The sequence below is a fragment of the Peromyscus californicus genome, unplaced genomic scaffold, assembly GCF_007827085.1.
Source record: "Peromyscus californicus insignis strain IS unplaced genomic scaffold, ASM782708v3 Scaffold_4__1_contigs__length_199733344, whole genome shotgun sequence".
Classification (NCBI taxonomy): Eukaryota; Metazoa; Chordata; class Mammalia; order Rodentia; family Cricetidae; genus Peromyscus; species Peromyscus californicus.
Window position 1 is genome coordinate 148,837,272 of NW_026294562.1, and position 19,000 is coordinate 148,856,271.

Sequence of the window (19,000 nt, forward strand, 5' to 3'; positions counted from 1 at the left end):
AGACTCATTTATGAAGCAGGATATAGGCAAGGCCTATAGCTTGACCCCAAATTCAGTGTGAGTATTCCATGTACCAAATAAACTTGAGATCTGCCAGTGTCCTGTTATGATTCAGGATTTTAAATTCTGCAAATTGCTGGTATTTTTGGAATTTGACTGCCTATTCTTGGCTTGTGGATGGCTTCATCTCAGTGTCCCATTATTCTCAGCTTTTGGGTGGCTTCATCTCCCTTATTAAATGCCAGTCTAGCATTGAGAGGCCAGACTCCATCAACCTAGTTACTCCTCCAAGAATAACTGTTCCAGCTACTGTTCCACTGCACACCAGGAGCCATCTTCCCACTGCCTGCTCAGCTGCCTTCCAAAGAAAGGGGCACTGTACCTTTTCAAGATTGTAAAGCCACTTCAGTGATGGTGCCATATTGCCCTGGCCTCACAGGATGCCTGTTGCCAAAGCGGCAACCATACTTGTCTTGGCAAGGATCAGCAGTCCTTTGTTTTGTATCCTGTTTGACCATTTTGTACAGCATACTGTCAGCAGTTGATGCGAGGGCACTTTCTTGCACAGTGGCTAACTTTTGCACAATGAAAGTCAGCTCCATGTAGAGGTTCTTCAATGCCCTTATCTTTTTTTAAGTAGATTGGTGCTGATAGGAGCAGACATGTCTCATAGTCATAAAAAAAGAAAAATATCTATGTTATTAAGACATCTTAAATGCTATATTCTGTAGATCTCTGAAGGGTTTGAAGATGACCTGTCTGACTAAAATATATCTCTGCTTGACTGCTGTGGGATGTTCTGTATGACAAATGTGTTGCTGATTAGTCAATAAATAAATCACTGATTGGCCATTGGCTAGTCAGGAAGTATAGGCGGGACAAGGAGGAGAATAAAGCTGGGAAGTGGAAGGCTGAGTCAGAGAGACACTGCCAGCCGCCATGATGAGAAACAGCATGTGAAGATGCCAGTAAGCCACGAGTCATGTGGCAAGGTATAGATTAATGGAAATGGATTAATTTAAGCTATAAGAACAGTTAGCAAGAAGCCTGCCATGGCCATACAGTTTGTAACCAATATAAGTCTCTGTGTTTACTTGGTCGGGTTTGAGTGGCTGTGGGAATGGCGGGTGACAGAGATTTGTCCTGACTATGGGCCAGGCAGGAAAACTCTAGCTACACTTAACCTTGAAAATATACCTAATGTGACTACAAGTTCAATTGTAATGACTAACTACTCACTTTCATTTCTTTATATCGTAGTAGTTGGTAATAATAACTTTCAAGGATTAGAAATTTCATTACAGTGTAAATGAACTGTATAGTTACAATACCGTGAACAAGATTTGAAATATATGTACTGCATTTTCTAACAAAATCAATCTCAAATTGTAGCAATATACATAATTTGTATACAATATACAAAAATCAAATCCAATGTAAAATAAAACTAGTAGTTGCCTTTTAAAAGTGAATTCAGTAATCTACCTTTTTATCTATATCATATCTATATCCTCTCCTTTTTATTTTCAGAGTAAATTTAATAATCTACCCTTTATTCTATCATTTCTGTATCATTTTTAGAGTAGATTCAATAATCTAACTCTTATCTACATACTCTTTTTTTAAAAAAACAAGAATTTTAAATCTAATTTCCTTTGTTTAGCCTTTTTCCTGACCATTAATAATAACAACTTGTAACTAACCATCCTAAACAATGACAATTATCCAAAACCCTTTGAAAGATCAAAAATCACCTACCTCTTGGGAATGTGGGCATTGTACTCTTAAAATTACTTCTTGCTCTTTGTGGGCAAAGGCGTATTTAGGGGATCCTGAAAAGAAAAATTTGGGGTTAATTGTCAAATCCTGGGGGAGGTATTATTTGTTGTCCATTCTCTGCTTAATGCAAAAGTACAGGGCTTATCTCAAGTCCTCCCTCAAATAGTCTATGAGGCTGGATCATCTTATCTTGCCATCTCAAAATTGTCCTGAGCAATTTGTAGTCCAAAGTTGAATTTTGGTAATGTGTTTCAGCTTAGTGGTATTATTATTTCCCTCATGGAATTGTCATTGTGGGGCCCCATCATATTTTTGGACACTTCAAATTTGCTGTTAGTCATGGACATGATTCCTTGCAGAAAACTGATAGAAACTAAATCACAGAAACATGTCCTGGCAGCTACATGAAACCTTTTTTCTAGAATTTGTTAGTACTCTATATGACCATTAATATCATAACAAAAGTTATATGTATATACATATATATATATACACACATATATATAAATCCTATAAATTTTGATATAAAATTCATACCTTAAAAAAAGTTTAAAGAATCAAAATAGAACCAAAGAATCATGAAATCAGTGGCAATAGAACAGTCCCATATTTTTGGTTTTCTTCTGTTCCATATCAGATGACTGTTCTGACATGATAGAGATATTGCATTTTCTTTTAACAAACATGTTTGGCTTTAGAGAAAGAGAGAGTCATTTTCCCACTGCAAAACCAGCTTTAATTTTTAATTAAATCTTTAACTACATAAAGACAGTTTGCGTTATGTGTCTGTAGAGAAGAGGAGAAACAAACATTTAAGAAGACTTATGAAAGTTTATATGTGATATACCGATAGGCCAATTTACTCTCTTTGTTGGGACATTTTTTTCTAGATGATTTGTCATTTTTCTTCAGATGTCTCATTTGTCCAGTGTTTTTCAGATTCTTTAGCCTTCATTATCCTGAAAGACAAAAACAAAAACCCTTCCCCAAGCCTAACATTTTGGAGGTTCCCTTTTGGCAAGTTATATCTGATTAAATGAAAAGCATTTGTTAGTGGTATAGTTAATTTTAAATTGGATGGTCATTCTGGCTGATGAACTATCACCTCTTCTAATTAAGAGGCCTCTCTGTTCAAATCAAACCTTTATCAATTTTGCTGGTATCCATAGCTTTTCTTCTCCTGTGGAAACCTAAACAAAACTTTGTCCCCAACATAATACATATCCTGGTTTCCATTCTGAGGTCAGCACATCTTTAAAGTATATAGGGTGATTTAATTTTGCAGGTTTTTTTGTCTGTTATCCAATGTCTCTCTGCAGCTGTTGTCCCTTTCTCATTAGTATTGAGAAAATTCAGAGTTAATAGAGCATTATGTAATCTATTTCTGGGGTTTTTAGTTACCCCTTTATGTTTACTTACAATATCCTTTAGTGTATGATTTGATCTTTTTTATACCTACTTGGCCTGTAGGAATATGTGGTATACCTGTAATATGCTTTACATTATAATAAGCAAAAATTGTTTCATTTTACCAGAGATATATGCTGGAGCACTGTCATTTTTAATTTGTGCAGGTATAACCATCATGGCCATAACTTCTAGCAAATGAGTGATTACAGAATCAGCTTTTTTTCTGAACTCAAAGCAGTTGCCCATTGAAATCCTGAATAGGTATCAGTGGTGTGGTGTAAATATTTCAATTTTCCAAATTCTACAAAGTGAAACACATCCATCTGCCAGATTTCATTCTTCTGAGTACCTTTTGGGTTGCATCCTGCTGGCAGCAGAGTCTGATTGTAAAAAGAACAATTAGGATATTTCCTTATCATTTCCTTGACTTGTTGCCAGGTTATGGAAAATCCTTTTTTAAACCCTTACTATTGACATGATGTTTTCATGAAATTCTGAGGCCTCCAGCACATTTCCTATCAATGGTTTATTGATCTCATCATTACTTTGTGCTAAAGGGCCTGATCACGTATGATATCAGATGTGGGTTATATATAAGTGATGACTCCTATTCCTGAAACATCATCAGTTGTTGTTCCTTGTTCTTGTACAGTCTGTATGGCCAGTGACTGTCCTTTATAATAATACCTCCTAATATTTCTCTCAGAAACATGTGTTCATTTAGACTTGTTTGTGAGGTTGGAGGAATGTTAATCTGGGTATTCCATTGTTGTAATAGGCTATGATCCCATAAATTCATAGCTATATTAGCCACATATGGTTTTAATTTTCCTATCTGTCCTTCTGACCCTATATATTCAACCCATCTTGTGCTCAGTTTCACTTGAGATAATGTTCCAATCCCTAAAAGCTGAACATTTTTCTCCTGAAGAGGCCAATTTGGATGCCGAAATTCTGGTGCAATTATTGTGATGTCCACACCTGTGTCTACAAAACCTTCCAAGAGAAGGTCACTTATTTGTATATTTAATTTTGGTCTTTGTTCATTTACAAAAGTTGGTCAAAAAATCCACTTTATGGTTTCTCCTGAATTTCCTGTTCTCTCTACTGTAGCTATTCTATTACCCTGAGCAGCCTGATTCATTCCAATAGGCATTTGGTTATTTAATTGCTCTGAGAAGCGGTTTCTTCTGTGATGGCAGGAAAGGAAAGAACTAAATTTGCCATGGGGGCCTGCATAAGTTTCCCAATGGCGGAGGCAAAGGATTACCTTGTATTCCCCTTGTTGGTCTACATTCCTTAGTCTGATGTTTACCTTTACTACACCTTCTGCATATTCCAGAATGGAGGGACATTCTGTTGCCACTGTTCCTTGAAGAAACATTGTTTCTAGGAACACCCTGTTTGCAATCCCTTTTTAGGTGACTTTGTATGCTGCAAAATTAAAGCATCTGACATTATTATTTTTCCTCAAAACTCTTGATATCAACTCTCCTATCCACATATCATCATGGTCATGATATTCAATATTAATTGTGTCCCTGATCCAATCCTCCAAGGGTGCTGATTTGACCTTTAACAGTCTGATTACCCTCTTGCATACTGCATTCACATTCTCAATAGCCAAAAATTCAATGATTATCTGTCTAGCTTCTGAATTTGGTAGTATTCTATCTACTGCTGAAGATGGCCTTTGTAAGAAATCCATGAAGGATCCTTTGGGGGCCCTGTATAACTTTTGTAAATGATTCAATTTTCATCTCTGCTTCCTCAAATCTGCCCCATGCATTCATGACTGCCATGCAGCATAGAATTAGGGTTTAGTTATCATATAAATATTGTCTTTGTGTATCAGTATATTTTTAGTACATGTACAATAAGTGAAAAGGTGAGTGAGTGAGTGTTTGAAATGACTAGTAGTCAGTCAGAGTGTTACTGTATGTAAATGCTATTTTTGTCTATATTTAAAGAATAAAGACTGATATTTTACAGTACATATACATGAAAGTTTTACTAGATTATCTCATCCATCACCTCACAAGTCACTTGTGCATGTGGTATAAATGTTGAAATCTCTTCTCTTGACAAATTCTCAGCGTGCAGTATGGTATCCTTCACTCTACTCTCCATGAGGTACATTTGCAAACTATTGCTTCTACAAAGCTGCTATATATTCCTTTTTGATTCACACCTCTGTACTTCTTATTTCTCCCCAACCCTGGTAGCTGACATTCTGGCTGCCTTGTCTCAATATTTTTTTTTATTTTTTTGATATTTTATCATTTAAAATAAATTTTGAATTTCAATATATCCTGATCATATTTTCCACTCCCAAGTTCGTCCAGATCCTCTCTTCCTCCCTATCCACCGAACTTTAATTTTTTTCTCAAAAAAACAAACAAAAAGCTCAATACAACAATAAAATGACTCAAACCTAGAAAACAAAATGCAACATCACCCCAAAAGAAAAAAAAATTAGCAAAACTGTAGACCAATGAAAGCACAAGCACAAAAACACTAAGGAGTTAATTATTTGTTGATAAACTAGTCTTGACCATGAGATCTGCACTGGAGTAGTTAGAATACCCAATGTCATTCCATTTGAGAAAACTGATTCTCCCTTTCTTGGCAGGGATAAATGACAGTTCCATTGTTGACCTTAACCCTAGTGGCTAGGTTTTCATTCATTCATTCACTTACTTATTCATTCATTTTTTTAAAAAAAATCGCAAAAATAAAACATAATAAGATAAAATAAAAAATGTCACATTAAAGTCAGACAAAACAGACCACCGGAAGGCAAAAGTATCAGAGACCCATCCCTTCACACATTCAGAAATCCCATAAAAACACTAAACTGGAAACTTTAATCTAAGCACATAGGACCTGATGCAGACCTGTGCAGGATCTGAGCATGCTGCTTTATTCTCTGTGAGTTCATATGAGCTTTGCTTATGTTGATTTAGAAGGTCTTGTTTTCTTGGTATCCTCCATCACTTCTGTGTTTTACTTTCTTTCTGCCTCCTGTTTCACAAGTTCCCTGAGCTCCAAGAGGAGGGACTTGATGGAGACATTTAATGTAGGGATGAGTGTTCCAAGGTCTCTCATTTTCTGATTATTATCTGGCTGTGTGACTCTTTATTTGTTCCCATCTGCACCAGGAGGAAGCTTCTCTCATGATGGTTGAACAAGGCACTGATCATAATGTCTTTTTGGATCTGGGATATTTCACTCAAGATGATTTTTTCTAGTTCCAGATATTTCCTGTAAGTTTCATTATTCCATATTTTCAATGTTTCAGTAATACTCTGTTGAATCACATTTTCTTTACCCATTCATCTTTTGAGGAACGTCTATATTTTTTTTTCCTAATGTGCTGTGGGATGGTCTGTATGTCAAATGTGTTGCTGATTGGTCAATGAATAAATCACTGATTGTCAGTGGCTAGGCAGGAAGTATAGGCGGGACTAACAGAGAGGAGAATTGAGAGAACAGGAAGCTGGGTGAGGGAGACACTGCCAGCCGCCATCAGGACAAGGAAGATGTAAAGTACCGGTAAGCCACAAGCCACGTGGCAAGGTATAGATTAATAGAAATGGATTAATTTAAGTTGTAAGAACAGTTAGCAAGAAGCCTGCCACGGCCATACAGTTTGTAACCAATATAAGTCTCTGTGTTTACTTGGTCGGGTCTGAATGGCTGTGGAACTGGCGGGTGAGAGAGATTTGTCCTGACTGTGGGCCAGGCAAGAAAACTCTAGCTACACTAATGTCTGGCTATTGTGAAGAGAACAGTAGTGAAAATGGCCAAGCAAGTGTTTCTGTGGTAGGATGATGCATTCTTTCAATGTATGCCCAAGAGTAGTATAGCTAGATCTTGAGTAAATCAATTCACATCATCTTGAAGAACCACCAAATTGTTTTCCATAGTGGTTGTGTGAACGTGCACTCCTGCCAACAATGGAGGAGTGCTCATCTTACTCCACATCCTCAACAGCATGAGCTTTCACTTGTTTTGTTGATCTTAGCCGTTCTGACAGGTTTAAGACAAAATCTCAAAGTAGTTTTTATTTACATTTCCCTGATGGCTAAAAATGTTCAACATTTCTTATTTATTTATTTAGTTACTTATTTATTTATCTATTTATTTATTTATTTTGGTTTTTTGAGACAGGATTTATCTGTGTAGTTTTGCACCTTTCCTGAAAACTCTGTGAGTTTGAGGCCAGCCTGGTCTACAGAGCGAGATCCAGGACAGGCACCAAAACTACCCAGAGAAAGCCTGTCTTGAAAAAAACCAAAATAAATAAATAAATAAATAGACAAATAAATAAATCTCTTTTCCTGTTCTATATAGGCTACGACTTTTTCTGAATAACAGTGTCCTTTGTTATGCAGAAGCTTCCAGTGAGGTTTAATTTATTAGTTGTTAATCTTAGTGCCTGATCTATAGGTGTTCTATTCAGAAATTTTTTCCCTGTGCCAATTAGTTCAAGGATACTCTTCACGTCTTCTTCTGTCAGATTCAGTGTATATGGCTTTATGTTGACGTCTTCGATCCCCTTGGAATTGAGTGTTGTGCAGGGTGATAAGTATGGACCTATGTGAATTATTCTACATGTATGCACACAACCAGTTTGACCAGCATCATGTGTTGAAAATGCTTTCATTTTTCTATTATGTATTTCTAGCTTCTTTATTCAGAATCAAGTGTCCATAGGCATGTAGATTTATGTCTGGGTCTTTAATTCAATTCTTTATTGATCAATATATTTGTTTTTTTGTGCCAATACTATGCTGTTTTTATTAGTATAGCCTTATAATAAATCACGTTGATCCTCACACACTAACAATAGGAGATTTCAATAACCTACAGGTTATATAAACAACAAATAACCAGAAAAATGTGGGAGCTAACTGAACTTATAAATAAATGGATAGATATTCACAGAACATTTCACCCAAACACACAAAAATATATATTTTCTTCTCAACATCTCATGGAATTTTCTCCAAAATTGACCACATGATCAAACACAAAGAAGTCTCAACAAATATAAGAAAATCAAAATAGGACCCTGAATTCTATCTGACCTTCAACATATTGAAGGTGGATATCAACAAAAAGTAGAAACAACAGAAAGCTTACAAACTCATGGAAACTGAACAACTCATTATTAAATGAAAAGTGAATAGACAGAACTGGTAAATCAGAGACTTCCTATAATTGAATGAAAATGAATTCACAGCGTACCCTAACATATGGGACACAATGAAGGCTGTTCTAAAAGCACTAATGCTTACATAAAAAAAATTGGAATTCTCTCATACTAGCAACCTAACAACACACCTGAAAGCTCTAGAACAAAAGGAAGTAATCACACCCAAGTGGCAGAGAGGGCAAGAAATAATCAAGCTCAGGGCAGAAATCACAAAATAGAAAAAAAGCACAAATCACAAAGAATGAATAAAACAAAGAGTTGTGTTTTTAAAGAAAATCAACAAGTTGAGAAACTCGTATCCAAGTTAACAAAAATGCAGAGAGAAAGAATATCCAAGTTAATAAAATTAGAGATTAAAGGGGGAGCATAATAGATACTGTGGAAATCCACTGAATCATAAGGAAATACTCTCAAAATCTATACTTCACTAAATTGGAAAATCTAAAAGAAGATCATTTTCTTGTTAGGTACAATTTTCCAAAGTTAAGTCAAGATCAGATAAGCAATTCAAACAGACGTATAACCCCTAGTGAAATAGAAGCAATCATTAAGTCTCCTTACAAAAAAAAAAAAAAAAAAAAAAAAAAAAAGAGGCCCAGGGCCAAATATAGTTTTAGTGCAGAATTTTATCATACTTTTAAAGGAAAGATAATGCCCATAGTCCTCAAATTATTCCACAAAGTAAAAACAGAAGAAATATTGCCCAATTCATTTTATATTCTATTTTAGGTAAGATAACACAAAACTGTTTTTTGTTTTATTCGATGTCTAGCTTGTATAATAATGGTGTTTTCTAGAATTAATCATATTATTTCAAAAGGCAATATCTGCTCCATTTTTATGCAAGAAAAATATTAATATGAGTATAATCATGTACATAGGAGACTTTGTTGGTTCATTCCACAGACACTTCAGTTGCTTCCACATCTTGGCTTTTGAGGACAATGCTATTGTTTTGTACAGGAGAACACATCTATCTGCATAAATGTTGATTTAATTTGTAATATATAGTGAGAGGTTACTGGATCACAAGATAGCTATAATTTGTAATGTTTTTGGCAACCTCCATTTTGCTTTTCCTAATTCGGCTCTAATTTTTGTTCTTGTCAACAGGACATACAGGCTTATCTTTCCTCATATCCTTACCAAATGTGTTACCTCTTCTCTTATCATAGTAGCCAACTGGTCAGCTATGATATAAAACAGAACTGGATTATTAAGGTATTACTTTTACAGTGATATTGAGAAATTTGTAATATATTTTTCTCTCATGAACATTTCCATACTTTCCCAAAGTATTTTGTAATTTAAGAACATTAATATTGATGTCTTCTGGTGGGGGGGACAAGTCTCAATTTTCTTTAAGAGGCTGGCCACTGGATGTGTGACCGTGCTCCAGAGAGTACATGGGCAACACAAATTGGACTTTTTTTTTCTTCTTCTTTTTTTTTGGTGGGGGAGTTACAAGAATGGGGGAAGTTGGCTTGTGAGTACTGGGAAGTGAGTGTAATTGGGGTGCATTATGTGAAATTCTCAAATAATTAAACATATTATGTTTTAATAAAACAATCTTTCTTTCAAAATTGCAACCTGGTTTTGAATATATGCACCTATTATTCCTACATTTCAGAGACAGAGTCAAAGGGTTTAGGAGGTAAAGGACAGCCCCATCTGTATAGCAAACTATTTAATGGTATGATACCTGTACTGTCTATGTCAGCATCATTCAGCAGACAGACTAGGAAAAGACATATTGAATGCTAAAAGTCAGTAAGGAATTATAACTGTATTGAAAGAGCTCTAAGAAGTACATGTTGAGGAACCTAAGTAAGTCAGAGCAACAAGATCCAGGAGGGAGTTCCTTCAAATAATTAACAAGAGTGTGAAATAAAACCTCTTGATATCTTCTTTCTCTGAGATTCAGTTTTCCCTCAGAGTGAGTTTTGTAGAAACCAGACTTCAGGAAGTGAAGTCACATTTTGAATCAGGCTCCATATATCTGTGCCTACAACATGTTTGGCACATATTTCTCTTTAAAATTATTATAATTAAAAGGCTACTTAATCATGAAGGGGCATTGGATTTTGTCAAAGGCTTTTTCAGCATCTAACAAGATGATCATTTGGGCTTTGTTTTTGCTTTTTTATATGGTAGATTACATTGACAGATTTTTATGTGTTGAATCATCCATGCATCTCTGGAATAAAGCCTACTTTATCGTGGTGGATGATCTTTTTGATGTGTTCTTGGATTCTGTCTGCCAGTATTTTATTGAGTATTTTTGAATCAATGTTCTTAAGTGATATTGGTCTGTAATTCTGATGTCTAACAATATTCTGCTATACACATAAATTGATGCCTAGCCCAACTGTCTTCAGGGAGGCTTCATTCAACAACTGATGGAAACAGATGCAGATCCACAGCAAAATAATAGGTGGATCATGGGGAATCCTACAGAAGAGTGGGAGAACAGATTCTAGGATCCAGAGGGGTAAAGGACATTACAAGAAAACCCATAGAATCAACTAACCTGAGCTCACAGGGGCTCACAGGGGCTCACAGGGGCTCACAGAGACTGAACCGACAAGCAAGGAGCCTGCATGGGATTGACCTAGGCACTCTGCATATGTTACAGTTGTGTAGCTTGGTCTTCTTGTGGGACTCCTAACATTGGGAGCAGGGGCTGTCTCCAACTCTTTTACTGGCTTTTGGGAAGCCTCATACTGGGTCACCTTGCCCACCCTTAATACATGGGGAGGTGTTTAGTCTTACTGCAAGCTAATATGCCATGTTTTGTTGATACTCATGGGAGACCTGCTCTTTCCTAAACAGAAACGGAGAAGGAATATATTGGGAGAGGGAACAAAGTGAGGGTAGGGGGGCTGGGAGGAGAGAATGGAGGGGAAACTGTGGCCAGGATTAAAATGAACAAATGTTTTATAAAAAGGCTATTTAAAATAATTATTGGCATCTTGTATTGCCTCCCTTTAAAGCAGTGTACAAGTTAAAAGATTTGGTTAATTTTGTTTTTATTTTTAAACTCTTTCATGTAATCTTGATACTAATCTCCCTTCTCAAACAATGATTGAATTTTCTTCTGCAGCTTGGCTCTTCACTCTGGAAATGGTTTCTTTTGCTGTGCAGAAGACTTTTAATCTCAGGTAATCCAACTTGGCAATTCTTGGTGTTATTTTCTTTGCTACTGGAGACATTTTTTCAGAAGATTTGTGCTTATGCATGTCTTGAGGTATTATTTCTAAGTTTTTCTTTTTGTTTTGAAATTTCTGCATTTTAGGTCCTGCATTAAGTAAGGTCTTTAATGCAGTTTCAATAGATTTCTCTGCTGGGTGAGAAATAAATCTTCAGTTAAATTCTTTTGTGTGCATATTCAGGCTGTCTATCATCTGTTTTGGCTATTATTTTTTCAAGGCATGAATTCTTTATATTTATTTGAGTGTATGCCACATGTGTGAACATACCCACAGAGGTCAGAAGGGAGCTGGATTTACAGGCCTCTGTGAGCCACCAAACTTGGGTGCTGGATACTAAACTCAAATCCTCTTAATTAAGCTAAGCCATCTCTCCAGCACTTCTAATAAATATTTCATCACTCGTCTATTCCATTTATTTTTGTAGCAATTTGTTCTTTGTCACTATAGGTCTGAGGTGTAATTTGAGGTCATGCATTATGATGCTTTCAACTGCATTCTTCTTTTAGGATTGCTTTAGCTACTTGCAGTCTTTCATAATTCTATATGAATTTTAGGATGCCTTTTAAAATCTGTGAATGATGTCATTGGAATTTTGATGGGGGTTTAGTTGAATCTATAGATCACTTTTGATAACATTGACATTTCTTCAATATTAGTTGTCAATCCATAAGCATAAGAGACCTTATTTTATAGTGTCTACATTCTTAGATATCAGGGACATGGAAAGTAAAATTGCTCTAAAAAAGCAATCTTACCTCAAAGTAGCTATGATTAAGAAAATAAATAATGATACATTCTGGAAAGGATATAAAGACAAAGGAATTCTTCTCTGTCCATAGTAACATTAACACTACAGAATTTATTTAAAATGCTAAAAATAGAAATCCTATTTGACCCAGCCATACCACATCTGAGAATATCCCAAAAGACTTTTAAGCCTTACCATAGGGATGATTGCACATACACATTTGTAGCTACACTATTCATGATGGATACAAATAAAACCAACTTAATTGTCAGCCGGGCGGTGGTGGCGCACGCCTTTAATCCCAGCACTCGGGAGACAGAGACAGGCAGATCTCTGTGAGTTCGAGGCCAGCCTGGTCTCCAAAGCAAATTCCAGAAAAGGCGCAAAGCTACACAGAGAAACCCTGTCTCGAAAAACCAAAAAAAAAAAAAAAAAAAAAAAAAAACCAACTTCATTGTCAACCAACAGAAGAATGGATAAATAAAATACTGTACATAAACATAATGGAATTTTATGCATCTTTAAAGAAAAATGTAAACATGACATACTCAGCGCAACGAATGGGACTTGAAATCATTACGTTATTAAAAAATAACTGAACCAGACTCAGAAATGTAAATCCTACTTGTTGCCTCTCTCACATAGCTCATAGATTTTTATTTTTACTTGTGTGCACATTTGTTGTTAGGGTGCTTTAAATACAAAGGATGCCATACGAGGGGAGGGAGAGATCTTAGGGGAGTCAATGGAAGAGTAAAAATTTAATAAGGTTCATTTCACTTGCATGCACAGAGGAGGTTACTGGGGAAAGGGAAGAAACCAGCAGAAGGTGGTGTGGTGTGATTTAAAACAAAATGGTCTCCAAAGACAGTGGCACTATTAGGAAGTATGGTATTTTTGGAGTACTTGTGGCCTTGTTGGAGGAAGTATGTCACTGTGAGGGCAGGCTTTAAGGTCTCTTTTCCTCAAGCTTCCCTCAGTGTGACACAGAGAGCATTTCCTGTTGCCTGCAAGATGTAGGACTCTCAGCTTTTCCTCCAGCACCATGTCTCCCTGTATGCCACCACGTCCCACCATAATGATAATGCACTGAATCTCTGAACTGTAAGCCACCCTAATTAAATGTTTTCCCTTATAAGAGTTGATATGGTCATGGTGTCTCTTCACAAAAAAAAAAAACAAAAACAAACAAACAAACAAACAAACAAAAACTAAGGCAGTGGTCACACAAATAAGGGAGGAGAAGGACCACTAAAACAATGTAAGAAACAAAATGCCCCAGTGAAACCCATTACCTGTGTGGGAATTTAATGCTGTTTTGTATTTATTTGCTCAGACAGCTCACTCTCCCGAGTGGCAGCTTTTCTTTGCTTTCTGGGAAAGATAGACAAAAGTGTCGTTTTCTTTTCATGTGAGCATCCTCCTGCTCTCTTGGGACTTACAGAACTTGAAATGGTTCCCCTGACAGTTTTGGGGCTGGAGGGAAGTCTTTGTTCAGATTCAACAAAAGAACTGTTTGCACTTGGCATATTTTTCTACAGTTAACAATGACTGGGTTTTGACATTTTCATATCTTTGCACTTGTGATGCTAAAATGGTAAGACTGAGTTGTAACTCCTGTATGAAGTCCAAAATGCCACCAGAAATAATTCAAATGGATAATATGAAAATTGCAAGACAAAATATAAATCTTGAAGGTAGATACAAGCTTATTTGCTGCATCATTAGGTGCATTATCCTTTTGTTTCTTAAGGATATATATAGAATATGGTTTTAAACATGTTCTGTGGAGAACAATGACAAATTAAGAACATATCACTTTCCCTTTCATAATAAAGATTAAAATTTAGCAATTGTCATGAAATTAAAATCCATTTTAATTCCATATATATATAAATACATATGACTTTCTGAGGTGTTAAATCTGTGCCTTTAAAATTAACATTTATGTTAAAATTTTGAGAAAATTAATTTTGTATTTTCTTTCACATTTGATGTAGGTGATTAAAATTAAAATGTATCCTTTAGATCAGTGTTTCTCAATGTGTAGGTCATGACTCCTTTGGGGATTATCTTAGTTAGGGTTTCTCTTGCTGTGATGAATGACCTTTTCACAGGAGTCACATATCAGATATCCTTCATACCATATATTTACATTACAATTCATAACAATAGCAAAATTACAGTTATGAAGTAGCAACAAAATAATTTTAGGATTAGGAGTCACCAAAACATGAGAAATTATATTAATGGATTGTAGCATTAGGAAAGTTGAGAACCACTGTTCTAGATATTTTGTAACTACTGAGAAAAGCCCCAGACTTACTACTACTACAGTTCTTGATAATAAATAAATGGTAATGATTGATTACAAGAACAAGTGAAGAAATTTGTGGTTTCTATTGCATAGGCTGGTAGACTTGGCCTTGTGAGTTTATAATGTTTTAAATTAAACTATCAGATATGTTAAAATATGTACAGTAGGCTATAGTGAAAAATGAAACTATTTGAAGTCACCCCTAAAGTTCATTTTATTTTAGTAGCTAATTGGCATGTAAGTAATTAAGAAAACTGGTGAGAAGTACCTTATAAATATAAATTCATGAAGAAACTTTTCAACTATAGTCATAAATGTAAGTAATAATTCCATAGCTAATGGAATAATTCATAATTGAAAGAAAGATGTTTTTATTATCAACATCCATCAGAATAAGAAAAGACGAATCGCTACTTAATTGCTAAAATGTCTAGCAATAAGAAGATATCAAATGACATACAAATAAAGAAAATATGAGGCCCATGTTTAGAGAAAAAATTCAGGTAGAAAACCTTTTAAAATGGGGACAAAATATTGGGAGGGGACAAAATTGGGTGTAAAAATCAATGAACTTTGTGTTAGAAGTTTTTTGTAAAAATGGTAAATGTAGGTTTCGGGTATGAAATAACCAAAATAATTTACTGTGCAGTTTCAAGAGTATATTTGCAAAAATCAACCAGTAAATATGGTTGTTAAATATGCATTATTAAATTTGAACAAAAAGGAGAAATTAATGCCAACAGAAAAATCAGTGGTTTCTGTAGGAAGTCTGGAATCCCAACCAGCATACCATCACACATAAAGAGCCAGGAGCAAAGTAGTGAGTAAGATTTCAAAAGAAAGACTGAAAACCTTGAAAAGTTTATGGAAATATGCAACTATGAGTTCAGAACTAATGTTAATATGCTCTGGGGAGGATGAATCCAAGTGGATTAGCATCCAGACACACCCTTACAGTACTAACAGTCAAAGTTTCGTGAAGAATCCTAGACACACAAAAAGTGACTCAACGCATAGTCATAATCCAATATGGTAAGCAAATATCATCACCAAAAAGCAGTTGTGATGGTTAGTGCCAATGGTCAACTTGACAGGATCTGGTGCAACTTATGAGACAAGCTTTTGGAGTTACCTGTCAGGGATCATCTAAATTAGGTTAGCACCTGGGTATGCTTGTGAGGGATATTCCTTTTTGTTTGTTTGTTTTGTTTTTGAGGCACGGTTTACTTGTGTAACATCTCTGGCTATATTAGCACTTGCTCTGTAGAGCAGGCTGGTCTCAAACTCACAGTGATCCACCTGCCTGTGCCTCCTGATTGCTGATATTAAAGGTGTGCTCCACTACTGCCCTGGCAAGGGATGTTCTTGATTAGGTTAATGTGGTGGAAAAATTGCCCACTATGGGTAGTGCCATTTCCTGTGCTGGGATCTTTGACTCTCTCAATAGGAGGAAATAGACTGAACACAACATTCATGTCTTGATTCTCTGACTATGGAAGCAGTGTGACCAGTTGCTCCAAGCTCCTGCTGCTTCAACTTCTCATTCATGATGGACTGTGCTTTGGATCAAAGTAAACACTTTCTCTCTTAAGTGATTTTTGTCAGTATTTTATCACAGAAACAGGACAAGAAACTAACATGGGAAAGAAGGTGAGAAAGCACTTTAACTTATTGAGAATATATTTTTCATACAATATATTCCAATTATGGTTTCCCCTCCCCCAGCTCCTCCAAGATCCTCCCAATTTTCCCAACCATGTGAATCCACACCCTTTCTTTCTCTCTTTCATTAGAATAAAGTAAAAACAAGCAAACCAGTATAGGACAAAACAAAGAAACATAAAAAAGAGCCAAATAAAAAGCACAAGAAACGCCCATAGACACAGAGACACACACATTTGGACACACAAAAATCTCATAAAAACATAAACCAGAAACCATAATGTAAGAAAAAAATCTCATAAGGTAATAAGAAAGAAATGCCAGACAAAGCAGTATGACACAAAAACAAACAAACAAACAAAAAATACCAATGAGTTCATTTTCTGCTGACCAACCACCAGTGGACATGGGGCTTAAGTGTAGTTTGTTTTCTTACTGAGACTCCTTTGGAGAAAACTAATTTTCCTTTGCAAGTGGTTATCAGTTGGAGATAGATTCTGGGCTAGAAATGGAGATTTGTGTTCACTTCTTCTCTCAGTGCTGGGACCCTATCTGACTTAGACCTTGCAGGCCCTGTGTATGCTGCCTGTCTTAGGGTTTCCACTGCTGTGAAGAGACACCATGACCATAGCCACTCTTATAAAGAAAAACATTTAATGGGGTGGCTTATAGTTACAGAGGTTTAGTCCGTTATCATCATGGTGGGACATGGCAGCATGCAGGCAGACAAGGTACTGGAGTTCAGTCTGCACATATTGACTCACAGGCAAAAGGAAGTAGTTTGAGACACTGGGTATGACTTGAGCACATATGAGACCTCAAAGCCTGCTTTGAGTGACATACTTCCTCTAACAAGGCCATACTTCCTAACAGTGCTACTCCCTTTGGGGACCATTTTTCTTTAAACCACTTCACTGCCACAGTCTCTGTGAGTTGATATGTGCATCAGTCCTGTTGTGTCTAGATGTACTTATTTCCTTAGTGTCCTCCATCCCCTCTGACTCTTGCAAACTTCCCACCACCTCTTCTGCAGAGTTCCATGAGCCCTGAGATGACAGAAAGTGAGAGACCTTGCAACACTGTAGTAGCACATTTGAATTATTGGAAAACTAACTTAATTAAGAATTTGTTTTAAACAAAACTATTTTCAAAGTGAAGGTGAAATAATGAACAGATCTTGTGAAGTCTTTACCAACAAATCTTTCTGTAAGAAGTCCTGAAGTGGGGCTGCTGAGTCAGCTCTTCATCAGCAACATAGAGCATACCTTCCCTGTAACCTCCAAGAAGCATCAGCTATGCTCAGAAAAAAAATGTGTCATTCATTGAGCTTCTCCAGTCAACAGCCCGGAATGTCAGGGGGTATAGGGAGATGAATGATTCTCATTGCTATTAAATATGTTTTATACCATTTTTTGGGCCTTCAATCTCCAGTACAAGTATGCTTCCCAGTTGGAATATAGTTTGTATGCAAAAAAAATATGTTGTAGCCTCCATCTAAGGCTTTTGCCATTTATACCAAGCTTTAATGTGAGGATGTATTTCAGTTTTGCACAGCTAGGAATTCTTATATGGAATTCTAATTTTTATGTGCATTCACAGAAAAGATGCACTATAATTGACATTGAATGTCTGAATAATAGATTAATTCTGTTATTTTAGTGATTTGGGCTGTTGACTTGTAAATAGTCTATTGTGATGGAATTGGAAGAGGAAGAAGAAGAGCAGGAGAAAGAGGAAGAGCTAGAAAAAATCCCAGAAAAAGTTACATGAGAGGGAAGTAAAATAATTAGGAAAGAACCAATTTTCCCTCATAAATCTAATTATGAAATTATGTAAAAAATGAGAAAGTGAGATCAGTTATATTAGCTGAAAAGTGGGGATCATAATGCCTACCTGGAGAGTGGAGTTCACAATGCCTACCTAGAGGGTAGAGGTTATAATGTCTACCTGAAGAGAAGAGGTCACAATGCCTACCTGGACAGTGGAGGTCACAATGCCTACCTGGAGAGTGGTTGTTTAGAATAGTTATTGCAGTAGATGAAGGATGGGGAATCTAGCTTGGGTGAGATCTTTTTGTTTCATTCCTTCATTGAGGCTACTTTATATTCCATGGCCCATTTAGGTTTTTCTGTTAGACATGACATTGTCTGCATATTATAATCTGGGTTTCTTTAAGTCATTTTTTGTAAAGACATTCAAACATATTTTATCATGAACTAAAGGTCATTATTTTTCTGTTATTGAGATACTAATTTCTGAAGAATTGTTTAAAGTTGAACTATCAAAATAACTACTTTTTTATTATTTTGTCATTTCATACATGGGTATATTGAATTTTATCCATTTCCACCCCTTTTTTCCTCCCTCTTTCCCTCCTTTTCCCACTGAAATTTTTCTTCTTCCCATTCAGTCCCTCCATTGCTTTCATGTATTTATATGTGTGCCACCCCATGAGTTTAATTGGGGTTTTAACATGAGTATAGGTAAGAGGTTGTTTACTCCCACATGAGCAGCTTATTGGTGGAAGCCATGCTGTTATCCCTGGGGATGATGCATAAATGTTTTACAAATGGAGCTACTTATGACAAGGTCCTTTGGAGAATCCCATCTACCTGGCAAGGACCTGTGGAGGTGATTGGAAGAAGCTCATG

The 19,000-nt window shown here is 36.1% G+C and overlaps 1 long non-coding RNA gene across 6 annotated transcripts in view; it reads left to right on the plus strand.

Moving 5' to 3' along the window:
* Window positions 1-19,000, plus strand: part of LOC128124643 (uncharacterized) — a 181,150-nt gene that overhangs the window by 47,539 nt on the left and 114,611 nt on the right. For all 6 annotated transcript variants that reach the window (XR_008222921.1, XR_008222922.1, XR_008222919.1 and 3 more), the window contains 3 exons: window positions 6,351-6,455; window positions 9,524-9,631; window positions 11,514-11,571. This is a non-coding gene — a long non-coding RNA (uncharacterized LOC128124643). The remainder of the gene's footprint in view (window positions 1-6,350; window positions 6,456-9,523; window positions 9,632-11,513; window positions 11,572-19,000) is intronic.